We start from the raw sequence: 16934 nt of genomic DNA, 5'->3' as shown, positions 1-16934 counted from the left end.
TGCTTTTTTTTTTTTTTTTTTGTCTTTTTGCCTTTTCTAGGGCCGCTCCTGCGGCATATGGAGGTTCCCAGGCTAGGGTCTAATCGGAGCTGTGGCCGCTGGCCTATGACACAGCCACAGCAACATGAGACCCGAGCCGAGTCTGCGACCTACACCACAGCTCACAGGAACGCTGGATCCTCAACCCACTGAGCGAGTGGGTTTGAACCCGCAACCTCATGGTTCCTAGTCGGATTCATTAACCAGTGAGCCACGACAGGAACTCCGACAGATTTCTCTCTTTTTCTTTTTGTCTTTTTGTTGTTGTTGTTGTTGTTGCTATTTCTTGGGCCGCTCCCGCGGCATATGGAGGTTCCCAGGCCAGGGGTCCCATCGGAGCTGCAGCCACCGGCCTACGCCAGAGCCACAGCAACACGGGATCCGAGCCGCGTCTGCAACCTACACCACAGCTCACGGCAACGCCGGATCATTAACCCACTGAGCGAGGGCAGGGACCGAACCCGCAACCTCATGGTTCCTAGTCGGATTCGTTAACCACTGCGCCACGACGGGAACTCCCCGACAGACTTTTCAATAAGGATCTAGAACCCTAGTAGAGTCCGGAGCTGGGAAAGACGTGAGATCAACAGTGAGGAATAAATAAAACAGGCACTGACACGGGCATCATGGAGTCCTTGATTTTTAATCCTCACCGTAATCATGAAAGGGGGTTATTTTGATCCCCACTGGAGAAGAGAGCCTACCACAGTCCGAAAGCCTCGTTGATCCTCCGGGTCCACAGTAGTAACCGATGGGCAGGTAGCTGTCATTGTTCTGTTCTGACTCCAAATCCCATCCTCATTTTTCTGCAGAACCCTTACTGCCACTTCAACCCAGAAAACAGCAGACGTGGGCTAGAAACAAATCTAAGAGCAAACAGCAGCGAGAGTGGGCCCTGGGCAGAGCAGCCGGCTGCCAGGTGGTCAGGGAGAAGGGCCCGGGGCTGGGAGGGCCGAGGAGGAAGGGGCCTGGGCGCCCGCAGGCCCGGCTCCCACGCAGCCAGCCGCCTGCGAGCAGATGCTGGGCCGGTTTCCTCCGATTCCACATCCATTGTTCTGCCTTTATTACAGGGTCTCACTGTCCATCACAGACGGAAGTGAAATTGGTCTGCAATGGTTTCCTCTCCCACAGTCTTCTTGATTGTGTATTGATAGATGGCTTTTAAATATAATATCCTTACAGACAGGAAAATTAAGCTGATCTATCCATTTAATGGCCAGCACTGGTTTTTTTCTTTTCTATTCTAACATGAGAGACAATGTCTTTGCCTCTTCAGCCCCCCAAGACTTCCTTATTGTGTCCTAGTCTAAAAAAAGGCGGCTTAATTCCCAGGGTCACATCCTCCTGGTCAGTTAGTGGGGGGGACACTCTGGGTGCTATGGGGCAGGGCCTCCCTTCTCCCAGGTCTCAGGCTGCAGCCAAGTGGCCACAGGTTTATGCAGGTGGGTGGGGAGGAGCCAGACCCCTGCTTTTCCCTGGGGCTTCCCTGCTGCTCATCTAGGACCTGGAGCTCTTTTCTCTCCACTTTTGTGTCTCCAGAAGGCCTGTCTCTTTCTGCATGTACATTTTTGCCCGTGACTTGGAAACCACATGCTGTTTCTTTTTGTTTTCTTTCTCCACAGCCCACTGGGGTCCTTCGGATACTGGACAGAGCAGGCTGATGGTTGGCTTTTGTCCCTGTCTTTCTTTGGTAGTATTATTAGTTATTTCTGTGGCCCTGGAAATGTCTGTTGAAAGTACATTCCATTTTTCTTATAAAACTTTATCCTTAAGCCAAGAAATGGAAGCATTCTAAATACCCCATCAACAGATGAATGGATAAAGAAGATGTGGTACATATATACAATGGAATATTACTCGGCTATAAAAAAGAAGGGAATTTTGCCATTTGCCACAACACGGATGGATCTTGAGGGCATTATGCTCAATGAAATAAGTCACCGAAAGACAAATACTGTATGATATTGCTTGTATGTAGAATCTAAAAAATACAACAAACTAGTGTATGTAACATAAAAAAAGACTCACAGATACGAAGAACAAACTAATGATTAGCAGTGGGGAGAGGGAAGGGTTGGGGGGCAGGGGTGGGAAATTTGGGGATACAAACTATACGATAAGATATAAAGATACATTGTACAACATGGGGAACATAGCCAATATTTTATAATAACTATAAATGGAGTATAACCTTAAAAATTGTGCATCACTCTTTTGTACACCTGTAATTTATGGATTATTGTACATCAACTGTACATCAAAAAAAACCTTTATCCCTAAGATTTTCTTCCGTTCTCTCTGCTCAGATCTAAACTGTATTCAGGGGTGCTTTTCTGACACCCATGCCCCCAGTGCTTATTTTTCTTAACATCACAAATACTATTGTTAGATGATTGTTAGTTTCACTAATGTTTATGGAGGAATTTTTAGAAGCACTTTCTTAGGCTACCATCTTCTCATTCAATCTCAAATAACTCATGAGGTAGTTACTGTGCTCAGGCTCCATTTGGTAGATGAGGAAACTTAGACACGCCAAATAATATGCTCTCATCTGAGGCTCGCTGGTGGTGGTGCTGGGGTCGGGCCGATCCTGTCCTCCTGAGAGGCTGAGCCACTGCCTGGGATGTTCTGCTTGGGGCTGACGGAAACTTTGAGAGTGGAGTGACTGACTGGGTGGTCCAGAAAGGCCCCCTGGGCGACACCTGTTCTCATTCCCACTTTGAGAACTGCTTCCACCATTAAACAGAATTCCTTTCAATTTGTAGAAATTAAAATCAAGGAGCCAACCCATGTGAGAACTCATTTAGAAAAATTATTATCCTAAAAGCTTATATTTACTTCTTAAAAGGCATTCTTTCTTGTCCTGAAGCACCTTTTAGCCAGGATCTGGCAACCTGAGTCGTATTTGGAACCTTTGAATTGGAACAGAATTTTTACACTGTTTATCATCTCGTGAGGGTTTTAAGGGGAAAGTGTCAACATAAATTTGGAATTTCCTGACTTGTGCAGATTTGAGTTATAATCTTGACATGACTAGAAAGGAAATCTTAAAAAAATATTTTAGAGTGCTTTATTGTGGAAACGTCCCGACCATTTTCATCCCATTTTCCCAGAGAAACCTGACAGCCTGGGGAGGGAGGAGGGGGGAGGGGGGCAGAAGAACAAAACGCCGCTGGCCACATCCTTGAACTCTTTTGTGTGTTTAGAACAATGTCCAGTTAAAATCAAACAATATCGCTGCTAAATCGGTCTAAAATAGTCCTTGGTGAGGAGGGCTCCTGGAGGGGTGGCGAGCTCCAGGGTCTCTCACAGAGGAGGGGTCGGAGTGTGACCGGGGCGGGGAGGGCTGGCAGGACGCGGCCTCCTCCCCAGGGCCAGGGCGATCGTGGGCTCCTGGACGGCCTGGGATCTCAACTCCCGCTCAAAGCAGCGCCGACCCCAGCGCTGCGCCCAAGTGGAACACAAACAAAAGCCGGGCAGGGCCGGGGCGGGCAAGGCTGCTCCGGGCGGCGAAGTCACCGAGTCTGGCTTTCTGGCCAGATTTCCTCGGGAAGGCGAGGCGTGGCCGGCGCTGGGTGTGCAGCGCCGGGGAGGGGACGCGCAGGCCGCCTTCAGACGGCAGGACCCGGCTGGCCCGCGGCCAGGGCGCCCGACGCCAGCCCCGGCTCTGGGCGGTGGGAGCGGTCGCGGCCGGTCACACAATGGCATTATCTGGGGCCAAGCGCGCTGCGGAGGCGCGCGCGGCTTCCTGCCCCCGCACCGAGGCACAGACTGTCCCGGCCCCCAGCGCCTGCGACGCGCTCCCGGGCGCTCGGTCGCCAGGCTCGGCAGGGAAACGTCTAAGCCACTCTTCCTTGGGAACTGCAGACTCTGCAATGCTGTCATCCATTGTATTTTTATCCGCGCTGGAGGCCCACGATCATGAGCCACCTGGGGAAAGGGAAGGACTTTCCAGTTTATGTCATGCAGGGATCGCTGGGGCGTCTCTGGCGGGCGGGGAGGCAGAACTGCCTTCCCTGTAACGGGAGCTCTGCATACAGCGCATCATCTCATCACCAACCTGGGCTCCCCGCCCCGCTCCTGAATCCCTGAGCATCTTCTTCACCAGGAAAGCCAAGAGGCTGCGACCCACGCCGGGAACCTGGCGAGGGTACTGGGGCGAGCTTGCTTTTAATGCCTAGTCATTACTGGCGGTGTATTTTGACTGAATTGGCTCTAAACTTTCAAACATAGCCTTTCGATTAAACTATCTTAACTTTTAAAGTCGTTAAACCCCAGTCCTACTACTGTGTCAAAAAGGACAAGAAACACTAGGTTTTGTTTGGTTGGTGTCCTTGGCTTTGGAATATTGTGATTAGATTATTAAACAACAGCCTAAGTCTTTCTAACTAGATGCCTATTGCCAGAACGTTTAAGACTCTAAGCAGCCGGCTCCCAGAAATCAGGGGTTCGATCCAACAGTTACCAGAAATGCTCTTAAACCTTCTGCTTCCGGGTCAGGAAGTTTTTGGCAGTGGGACTCTGCTCCTTGAGGAGTGTTGGGCCAGGCTGGTTTGGGGCGCTGGGGTAGCCCAGCCCTCTGCTCTGTGCTCAGTGGCAGTTCCCGCTCTTGCAGGGCAAAGCTGATTTCAGCAGACCTGGACGGCAGCTCCTGCTTTGCCCTCAATGCCTAAACCAGCTTTGCCCCTCACTCTTACCCACGAATATCCCTCCCAGCCTTGCTTTTGTGGAAAAGAAAAAAAAAAAAAAGGCTTTTTTTGGCCTGGACTCAGCAGAATGCTGGCAAATGTTTAACAACCAGCAGCAAACTGCCCTGATCATACATTTGTCATGGCTTTCAGGGGGACGGGTCTAAAAGTGCAGAATTTTGTAAACTATAAAACCTTTGCATGGAGTTCCCTGGTAGCTCAGTGGGTTAAGGATCTGGCATTGTCACTGCTGTGGCATGGGTTTGATCCCTGGCCTGGGAACCTCCACATGGTGACCTCCAAGGTGACCATTGTGTGGCCAAGAAAACTCTTTGCAGCATGCAGAAAGATAAAGGGAATCCTACAAAAATGTTCAGATACTTACTGGCCACCTTTGATAAAATCTGAACACTTTGATGTTTACCTGGGAGATTCTTTTAAAGAAAGAGTTGGGGAGAGTGAGGCTGCCTCTCCACCCTCCTCCCCCATCCCTGCGCAGGGATGGTTGCTGTCTGACATTTGTGTTTTCCCACCTGCTGGACTCAGGTTCTCCGTGGGATCACTGCTAGGTAAAGGCTGGCATTGATTCTGATGAGCCAGCACAAACTTTTCAATATTTTTGGGTGCCACCTTTGCCTGCATGTTTCCAGATATGTGTGTGTATGTACAATATGTAATGCTATCCTGCGTGTCTTAAAATTTGAGGATAAGTTGTGTCATAATGCATGTAACTTTTTAGATAGACTTTAGTGAGATATAGTGCACATCCAATGCAATTCATCTATTTAAAGTATATAATTCAGTTGTTTTTAATATGGTCTCATTATTGTGCAGACATCAGCATAGTTAATTGTAAGACATTTTCATTACCTGACTCCAAAACAATCAGCAGTCACTCCCCTTAGTCCCGCCTCCTAGACCAAGGTGACCAGCAGTCTGCTTTCTTTTCTTTTTTTAAAAATTTTAAAAAATCACTCAATGAATTTTATTACGTTTAGAGTCGTACAGTGATGATCAGCACCCAATTTTATAGCATTCCCATCCCAAACCGTCAGTACAACCCCCACCCCCAAACCTGTCTCATTTGGAAACCATCATAAGTTTTTCCAAGTCTGTGAGTCAGTATCTGTTCTGCAAAGAAGTTCATTGTGTCCTTCATTTATTTATTTATTATTTTATTGTCTTTTGTCTTTATAGGGCCACACCCTTGGCATATGGAGATTTCCAGGCTAGGGATCTAATCAGAATTATTGCTGCCGGCCTATACCACAGCCACAGCAACATCAGATCCGAGCCGCATCTGCTACTAACACCATAGCTCACGGCTACGCCAGATCCTTAACCCACTAAGTGAGGCCAAGGATGGAACTGGCAATGTCATAGTTCCTAGTTGGGATTCGTTTCCACTACACCGAGACGGGAACTCCATTGTGTCCTTTTTTTAGATTCCACATGTAAGTGATAGTATTTGATGTTGGTGTCTCACTGTCTGACTGACTTCACTTAGCATGGTAATTTCTAGGTCCATCCATGTTGCTGCAAGTGCCGTTATTTCTTTCCTTTTAATGGCTGAGTAATATTCCATTGTGTATATGTACCACATCCTCTTTATCCATTCCTCTGTCAGTGGGCATTTAGATTGTTTCCATGTCTTGGCTATTGTATATAGTGCTGCAATGAACATTGGAGTACATGTGTCTTTTCAAGTCATGGTGGTCTGCTTTCTATCTCTGTGGACTTGCCTGTTCCGGTCATTGCATACAAATGTAATCATATAATATGTGTCTGACTTCTTTCACATAATGTAGCATTTTTTTTTGTCTTTTGTCTTTTTAGGGACGCACCCATGGCATATGGAGGTTCCCAGGCTAGGGATCAAATTGGAGCTGGAGCTGCTGGCCTACCTCACAGCCACAGCAACTCTAGGATCTTAGCCACGTCTAGGACCTACACCACAGCTCATGGCAACGCTGGATCCTTGACCCAATGAGCGAGGCCAGGGATCAAACTGGCATCCTCATGGATGCTAGTCAGGTTCATTAACCACTGAGCCACCACAGGAACTCCAATGTAGCATTTTTATGGTTCATCTGTGTTGTAACATATGTGTTGGTACTTCATTCCTTCTTATTGTCTAATATTCCTTGTATGAAAGTAGAATATTTTATTTGCTTATTCATCTATTGATGGATATTTGGGTTGCTTCCATTTTTTGGCTATTAGAAATAATGCTGCTGTGGCTATTTCTGAACGAGTTTTTGTGTGAACACACGTTTCATTTTGGGGTATACTTCTAGAGTGGAATTGCTGGCTCATAGGCTACCTCTATGTTTAATCTTTGGAGGACCTGCAAGAGTGTTTTCCAGAGAAGCTCATGATTTTCCGTTCTCATCAGTGGTCATGTGAGGGTTCCCACTTCTCCATATGCTCCTTCATGCTTATTCTCTGACCTGTTGATTCTAGCTTTCCTGGTAGGTATGAGCTGGTATCTTGTAGTTTTGATTTGCATTTCCCTAACGACTAGTGGTATTGAGCATCTCTTCATGTGCTTGTTGGCTATCAGTACATCTTTTCTGGTGAAATGTTTATTCAGATCCTTTGACTATTTAAAACGTTTAATCACTTGGTCTTTTAAAGATTATTGAGGTGAGTATAAGAACATGTTATATATTCCAGATATAAGCCCTTTATCAGATATATGATTTGCAATTATTTTCTTCCATCTTGTGGGCCATTTTTTCACCTTCCTGATGATGTCTGCTTTACATAACCCTCTGAAAGTCTCTTAAGTTAATAAATGTGGATAAAACAGAACTATCCAGTTAGAAACATGGAATGCTCGTACAAATGTTAACCAATTTTAACTTCCGTGTAATACTCAACAGTATGAGTATTGTGTGTTAAGCTATTGATCCATTTTCTCATCAGTGGATGTCTGGGCCATCTCTAGTATTTGGCTCTGACATACGACACCACCATGGCCATACTTGTCCCCATCTCCTGAGGCAGGCTTCCAGGTGTTTGCTGGGGAAGTGCAATGCCAAATCTTTCCCAGGTATTAAATAAAGCGTTAGGGTTAGGGAAGACTAACCTGGGGAAGACCTGGCATTGCCTGTCTTCAGGTTCATTGGATATTGTTGAATTATTTTTCTTTCCCACCACAATGTATTAGAGATCTCAGTGTGGGACGTCTTTGCTAATGCTACTGTTTGACAATTAAATTGTAGGTATTGAGATTGAATCTCGTTACTGTTTAAAATGTGGCCCTGGAGTTTTCCTGGGGTGCAGTGGGTTAAGAATCCAGCATTAGGGTTCCTGTTGTGGTGTAGTGGAAACAAATCTGACTAGTAACCATGAGGTTGCAGGTTCGATCCCTGGCCTTGCTCAGTGGGTTAAGGATCCAGCATTGCCGTGAGCTATGGTGTAGGTCTGAGTTGTGGCTCAGATCCTGCATTGCTGTGGCTATGGTATAGGCTGGCAGCTGTAGCTCCGACCCGTAGACTGGGAACTTCCGTATCTGGCATTGTCACTGCTGTGGCTGTTGCTGCTGTGGTGCAGCTTCGATCCCTGACCCGGGAACTTGCACTTGCCGTGGGCACAGCCTACCCGCCCACATAAAATATGGCCTTACGGGCTGTCAAACTTGACTGTGGCTGCTGGTGCTGTTTTTTAAATTGGTAACACATTGTTAAGAAACTGTGGGATTAATATTTTCTTATGTATTGATAGCTCTGGAGACCCTGGTATAAATAGGCAAATATGAATGATTGCATAGACTCTTTCTATGGTTCTTCTGCATAACCTTAGCTGGCTGTGTTACGCCCCTGATCATGTGGATGGTATATAGTGTGGAACATATTTTAAATCTGCAATATGAACTTTTGCTATTGACTAGCAAACTCAAGTTCTAGAGTTTATTAGCATAAATTGTTTGCAAATTCATTAGCCCCTGGAAGCCCTGTAAAAGCAGAGTCCATTTCATTCCCATTCATGGTCCCTCGCCTTCCTTTAGTCCTGTTGCTAGTAATTCCAGTCCTGTCAGCATTTTCTCATGTAGTTCAATTCAGCTCTTTAATCTTTCAAAAGTGAATTGTGAGCACACTAAAATTTTGATAGAGAATGTTTTTCGGCTGAGTTTCTTTTTGAGTGTTGATCTGTTGTTAATGTACACAGATAGAACCCACAGAGTAAAACAAGCAAATGAAAACCTAATAAAAAGGGAGAAACTTTCTAATGGAGGAAGCTTCGTCAATGTTGTAATCCATAATTTACATGAAAGGCCTTTTTAAGGTGTATTTTAACAGACCTGCGGCAGGTGGACGTTCCGGGCCAGGGATTGAACTTGCGCCACAGCAGTGACAATGCCTGATCCTTAACTCCCAGACCGGTTTTCAGAAGGGTCCTGGTACACTCAGCCTTTCACATACTCGTTTTATCACTCACTCCTCATGGAAAACCTAGGAGACAGACACTACCTCCCTCATTCTGGCTTTCACCATCTGCCAGAATCCTCCCCAGATCTAACTGGTGATATTAGCTGTGGCTCTGAAAATAAACGAAATGTTAGATATTTGGATATTTCCCTCTAGTAAATTTTCCAAAGCCAAGAAAGCTCAAGAGTTTAAAGGTAGTTGGTCCTTGCAGCTGTATGGTGAGGGTTATCCTTCAGAGGGAAGGTCAGGAAATCCTGAGATGTTCTGTCTAAATTCTGCTAAAGTGGGGAAAGAGTAAAGTTCAGCCTCAACGTTGTTTTTCATTGAAAATTGGGTAGATTCCAGCTTGTACCAGGTTTTCTTGGCCAGACTCTCATCTCTCTGGACAGTGGCTGAAACTGCCCACGAGGGCTGTGGAAGGGAGAGGTCTGACCCCTGTCCCCAAGCCTGTGACTGTCCAGTGGTTACATAGGCTTTGTATCAAGATGACTGCGGATGTGCTGTTGGTCAGACGGGGAACCGTCACACCACACAGAACGGATCCAGAGCTAGGCTGAGGATGCCAATGTCTTACTTCCCAGCCCTGTGGTGTTCAACCTCTGCATGTGTTCTCTGCCTCTTAGCTACTGTCACACATGAGCTCTGTGTTGCTTAACTTCTCTGTGCTGTGCTTCCCTCCTCTGTAAACCAGGGATAATTCCCAGGGCTAATGTGAGGATTAAATGAGATATAAATGTCAAGATTATATATGAGATAAAAGGTGTAGAAACAGTCCCTGGAAAAAATGAAAACTGCTCAGTAAATGTGAGATAGGATTAGGACTGTATAATTTCTTCCTTTCTGTTTTATTGAGATATTATTGACATATAGCACTCGATAGTCATCATCACAGCATAACGATTTGCTTGACATATGATGGTATAGCTTTAATGATACATCCAATAAAGTGAGGGAAATAAATTAATTCTTGATGCACACACAAAATTGTTTGGCTAATAAACCTTTTTTTTAAAGTTTTATTGAAGTATCATTGATTTACAATGCTGTTATAATTTCTGCTGTACAACAAAGTGATGCAGTTATTATACGTACACACACATCCATTCTTTTTCAAATTCTTTTCCCATAGAGATTATCACAGAGTATTGGGTAGAGTTCCCTATGCTGTATAGCAGGTTCCTGTTGGCCATTCATTCCATATACCTCAGTGTGCATGTGCCAGTCCCAGACCCCCAATGCATCCCTCCCCCATCACCTGTCCCCTTTGGTAACCATACATTTTTCAAAGTCTGGGAGTCTCTTTCTGTTCTGTAAATAAATTCATTCGTATTCTTTTTTTTAGATTCCACATGTTAAGTGATACCACATGATGTTTGTTTGACTTCACTTAGTATGATAATATCTAAGTCCATCCATGTTGCTACAAATGGTATTATTTCATTCTTTTTTACGGCTAATATCCCATTGTATATATGTACCACATCTTCTTGATCCATTCCTTGTCGATTGACATCCAGGTTGCTTCCATATCTTGGCTATTGTAAGTAGCCCTGTAGTGAAAATTGGGGTGCACGTACCTTTTCGAATTATGTTTTTTCCCAGATATATGCCCAGGAGTGGGATTGTTGGATCATGTGGTAGTTCCGTTTTTAGTCTTTTCAGGAACCTCCATACTGTTTTCCATTGTGGTTGTACCAATTTACTTTCCCACCAACAGTGTTACAAGCTTCCTTTTTCTCTGCACCCTCTCTAGCATTTACTGTTTGTAGCCTTTTTGATGATGGCCCTTCTGACAGGTGTAAGGTGGTACCTTACTGTAGCTTTGATTTGCATTTCTCTAATAATTAGCAATGTTGTGTACCTTTCCATGTGTTTTGTGGCATCTGTATGTCTTTTTTGGAGAAATGTCTAGTTAGATCTTCTGCCCATTTTTTGATTGGGTTGTTTGTGTTTTTGATATTGAGCTGCATGAGATGTAATAAATGTCTAAACTTTTTAGGGATCGTCTAAGTACACTCAGTTAGATGCAGAATCAGGAGTTCCCGTTGTGGCGCCGTGGTTAACGAATCCAACTAGGAAACATGAGGTTTCGGGTTCAGTCCCTGGCCTCGCTCAGTGGTCAAGGATCCAGCATTGCCATGGGCTGTGGTGCAGGTCACAGACCCGCTTCGGATCCAGCGTTGCTGTGGCTGTGGTGTAGGCTGGCGGCAACAGCTCTGATTCGACCCCTAGCCTGGGAACCTCCATATGCCGTGGGTGCAGCCCTAAAAATACAAAAGACCAAAAGAAAAAAAAAAAAGAATCAATGTCAGTTTTCTAACTACATGGTGAAATTGAACTTAAAAATAAAGAAAAAGTAATTTTACATGCCAGGTAAAAATGTAGCTTTTGTATAAGGCCTTGTAAATCTGAATAGTTCTTATGGTTTCAGGACATATACCTTGACACAGAAATAGTCTGAATTCATTTTCATATTAAAAACTCAGAAAGCATGTAACGATACAGTATCAACATGGCAAATACTTTTAAATATCATAAAAGTTAAATGTTATTTTACTGAATACAGACTACAAAGGGAGTTCATCTTTAAAACAGTCTGGATTTGGGAATTCTCTTGTGGTGCAGTGGGTTACAGATCCAGAGTTGTCATTACAGCGGCTCAGGTTGCTGCTGTGTCTCGGGTTTGATCCCTGGCCCTGGAACTTCCACATGCTGCAGCCAAAAAAATAGTAATAAAAATAAAGTAGGCGTTCCCATTGTGGCTCAGCAGGTCAAGAACCCAACATAATGTCTGTGAAGATTCGGATCTAATCCCTGGCCTTGCTCAGTGGGTTGAGGATCCTAGGTGGTGCAACCTGTGACATAGGTCATGGATGCGGCTCAGATCCCAAGTTGTTACGGCTGTGGTGTAGCCCCACAGCTGCAGCTCCTATTTGACCCCTAGCCTCGATGTGGCTGTAAAATATAATAATAATAAAAAAGTCTGGATTTTAACTTCCTGACTTTTGTATATATAAATATATATATTTACAATTAAGAAGCATCCAAGTCAACATTTAAGTAAGCAAGATTTTTAACAACTCACAACTAATTTTTTCCTGTATTTAACAACCAGGAGAATTAAGCATACATACATACATGCAATTCTCCCTAATTAAAATCTGTTTGGATAGTGCCATTTCTGATCATAATTGTAGCAAATCTAAGTTTTAGCTAAATAAATACTTCTTTATAATTAGTGTAACTCTTTTTTGGGGGGGAGCATACCCAAGGCACATGGAGTTTCCCAGGCTACGGATCTAATCGGAGCTGTAGCTGCTGGCCTACACCACAGCCACAGCAACGCCAGATCCGAGTCAAGTCTGTGACCTACACCACAGCAAGGCCAGAGACTGAACCTGCATCCTCATGGTTCCTAGTCAGGTTCGTTAACTGCTGAGCCATGACGGGAACTCCTCTAAATAGTGTAACTCTTCTGTAATTATGAGCCTTCATTAAAACTTACATGGTTCAAGAGCAAGAGACTTTTCATTTCAAGTAGTGGCTCATGATTGTTTTCCTAAGTAAATTATAATGATAAATCAGCAGTACTATCTTAAATAAATATCTTCTAACATTTTCCCTTGATTTCCATGCCCAAAGTGAATAATTTATTTCAGAAGGATTTTTTCTTTTCTGCTGACAGGGAAGTTTAAAAAAATTATTCGGCTGGGGAAGGTTTCCTGATAATCACGGAATCTTTGAAAGCTTGGCCCTGGGCATCACTAGTGGACGGTCTAACCCTGGGGTCCCCTCATGGGGAGGAAGCCGGGTGAGAACTCAGGCTCCTCCTGACTGCAGGGCACGCCTGCCGGCTGCTCTGGCCATTTTAGAAGAGGGAAATCTCAACAGCAGCATAAATAGCCACTGACAAACTTCAGGAAATAGCAGTGGGGGAGGGTCACCGAGGTTGTCCAGTCTTGGGGTTTTTGATTTGGGAGCTGAGATGAAAAAGCAGGAACTCTCCTTTAGTCCTCCATGACATAGAAATATTTGCCAGTCTGACAAATGGAAAAACACCAAAAGCTTCAAAGCTTCCCGAGATAATGATTACAACCATGATTTGGGGAGGTTTTTAAAAACCAACCACCAAAAATTTTACGTATAGAAAGGTATGCAAGCCATAAACATACAGCTTGGTTAATATTTTTCTCTTTTAAAATGAAATTGTGGTAAAAAGTGTACATAGCACAAAATTCACCATTTTATTAACCCTTTGGGGGCGAACATGCCGACGGCATTACATACATTGATATTGCGGGGCCACCAGCACCGCCATCCCATCCCAGAAGGTTTTCATCTTCCCGCATTGGAAGCCCACACCCATGAAATGCTCACTCCCTCCTCGGGCCCCAGGTCTGGACAGCCAACCCATATCCAACCAGCATCTGAGCCCCTTGTGCCGTCATAGGGGTAGCATGTCCACAGTGGATGAAAGGACGGAGGCAGGAGAAGAAAGACGAGGGGTCTGCCCCTCTCCTCCCCGGAAGGAGCATCTGCACGTCTGGCCAGTTTTGTGTGTGTGTGTGTGTGTGTGTGTGTTTGCCATTTCTTGGGCAGCTCCCGCAGCATGAGGAGGTTCCCAGGCTAGGGGTTGAATCGGAGCTGTAGCCGCCGGCCTACGCCAGAGCCACAGCAACACGGGATCCTAGCCAAGTCTGCAACCTACACCACAGCTCACGGCAACGCCGGATCGTTAACCCACTGAGCAAGGGCAGAGATTGAACCCGCAACCTCATGGTTCCTAGTTGGATTCATTAACCACTGCGCCACGACGGGAACTCCCCACGTCTGGTCAGTTTTACACCCTGAGCTTTTGGGAAGAGCTTGGAAAGCATTGGTTTCGGAAAGGTTCACTCTTCACCCTGAGATGGTCTGGGGCACGGTCTTTCATCTGCCCTTCCTCCCTGGACTCCCCGTGTTGAGACTGTTTAGGTAGCATCTCCTGCAGGAAGGCTGGTCCAACTGATCTTAGTGCCTTCCCACCAGAAAGTGGTCCATCCACACAATGGAGTAGTATGACCTTAAACAGAGAAAGATTTCTGATACTTGCTCCAACAGGGAAGACCCTTGAGAAGAGGATGCTGGAATCAGCCTCTCATAGCACGGATAGGACTCCTCTCGTCGGAGGTTTTTCTAAAATAGTCAGACTCTGAGAAAGAAGAGGGAGGGGTGACTGCCAGGGGCTGTGGGGTGGGAAGATGAGGGGCAGTTTAACAGGGACGGAGCTTCAGTTTTGTAAGACAAGAAAGTCCTGCTGCACAACACCGCAAATAAACGTAACAATGCATTGTGAACACTAATTCTGTTTCGATCCCAAAGTGATTACAACGCTTTCCAAAATGAAATAGGGAAATTCACGATACATTTTTTTTTTCTCAAACACTAGAGTGGGTTTGTTTTGGTGTGATATTTATTTATTTATTTATTTGGGCCGCACCTGTAGCATATGGAAGTTCCCAGGCTAGGGATGGAATTGGAGCTGCAGCTGCCAGCCTACACCACTGCTCATGGCAACACCGGATCCTTAACCCACTGAGCGAGAACAAGGATCAAACCCTTATCCTCATGGAGACTTAGTTGGGTTCTTAACCCACTGAGTCACAACGGGAACTCCCAGGTTGTTTTTTTTTTTTTTTAAAAAAACTAATAAATATTTAAAAAAGGAAAGAAATATGTACATTTTAAAAAGTAGTATAGAATTTTTTTTTAACCCTTCTGTTCAGTAGTGAGAATCTAATCGCCTTATTGACCAAGTAAAATGAGAAAACACCCTTAGACGGTCATATTAAATTCAGGGATTCTGAAGTTCTCTCGTGGTGCAGTGAGTTAAGGATCCCACATTGTTGCTGCTGTGGCTCAGGTTATTGCTATGGCATGGATTCTATCCCTGGCCAGAGAACTTCGACATGCCTCGGACACAGCCAAAAATAAAGAAAAATACATGATCAGGATTAGATTCCCTGCAGCGTAATCAGAGACATGTTTAATCCAAGTCTGTCTCTCCACCCCGGGTGAGGCCCGCTGGTTGGCAGAGTTTCGAAAGTTAAGCCTCCTCCTATCAGAACGCTCTATTGATAAGAGGTAGTTTTTTGTTTTCCTCTGAAGGAATGAATAACTAAGAACCTTAGGCAAACCTAGATGCTCACACGTGTAAACAGGAGAAAAACACAGATGTCACAGGAGCCTCAGCACAGGAGACTGATGAGCACAGCCCAGGTGTTGGGCTTGGTGGTCCCCACAGAGGAGCTGGACCAGGAGGAGGTCAGGCCACCAATAAGGAAAGACTGCGTGGGAGCACCACCGGGGGTCCAGCCTCCTGGGTGGGAGAGTGCCAGAGAAGGAGAGAGCCCATGGGCAGGGTGGTGGCAGGGGGCATTTTTTGTTGAGTGGCTCCTGTGTCCTGTGTGTCGTGCTCCGTTCTTTGCACCTGTCGCTGCCTGTCCTCCTTACAAGGCACTGAATAGAGCTTTTCCATGGGCAGGAGTACTGTGTACTCTAATGGCAAAACTTGGCATTGAAATTGCTTTCCATAGATACTGTAAGGCTGCTTTCCTTTTGTCTCAGGTTATTAGCAGGACCTAGAAGTTTAATAGCTGAGACCTGGGATGCCTGATTTGTCCAGCTCGGTCCTGGACCTGACTCACTGGACGGCCTTGGTGAAATCATTTTCCATCCGTGAGTGAGTTTCCTTGCTGTTAGGACAAAACTAAAAATACATTTTGTCTTCATGGGTTATGGTAAGGACTAGCTGAGTAATCTTTACTAAGAAATTGCAACTTTTTTAAGGATAAAGATGTATTTCATCATAGAGGAAATCTGTTTGGGAGTTGTCTGATCCTAAAGTGATATGATACAAAATAAAAAACTTCAGCCTCCTCCATTGGACTAGGAGACAAAACCTGGCTCAATTCCAGGGTCCTTGATGTCCCTGAGAAAGGCACAGCGCAGGGAGCAGCTCCATCCCTCCCGCTGGCTTCCAGGCAATGTGCTGTGCATGCTCAGGAGGAAGCAGTCTCCTGTGCCGCCCTGTGGCGCTGACCAGCCCCCATCCCGCCAGAGCATCTCTCTCCTCACGTTCCCCAAGCTCACTCTCCCAGCTCCTAAGTCCTCCAGCAATTTTTCTTTGGAATTTGTATGACCCCATCTTTTCAGCTGCATACAAACGTTCTATAAGCAGAGAGATTTCTAATTTTAAACAGGACATTCTGCCCCATTTGCATGACTTTTGTTGTTGTTATTTTTTTTTAATTTTATTGAAGAATAGTTGATTTACAAGGTTGTGATAATTTCTGCTATACAACAAAGTGGCTCAGTTATACATGTATACATGTCCATTCTCTTTCAGATTCTTTTCCCATGTAGATGACCACAGAATATTGGGTAGAGTGCCCTGTGCTGTACAGCAGGTCCCTGTCGGCCAGTCACTCCATAGACCTCAGTGTGCATGTGCCAATCGCAACCCCTCATTGACTGTGGTTTTCATTTTATTTCATAAAAAATAGACATTGCAGACAAGAGCTTTATGGACTTTGTGCCTTCAAATGTATGCCATCATCGCATGTGCCCTGCTTTCTTCTCCTCTTTTTTTTTTTTTTTTTGCTTTTTAGGGCCACAGGTGCGGCATATGGAGGTTCTCAGGCTAGGGAGCAAATCTGAGCTGCAGCCGCCAGCCTGCTACCACAACCACAGCAACGCTGGATCCAGGCCCTGTCTGCAACCTACACCACAGCTC

Source organism: Phacochoerus africanus, chromosome 6, assembly GCF_016906955.1.
Source record: "Phacochoerus africanus isolate WHEZ1 chromosome 6, ROS_Pafr_v1, whole genome shotgun sequence".
In the NCBI taxonomy this organism is placed as follows: Eukaryota; Metazoa; Chordata; class Mammalia; order Artiodactyla; family Suidae; genus Phacochoerus; species Phacochoerus africanus.
This window is presented reverse-complemented; position numbering follows the sequence as displayed.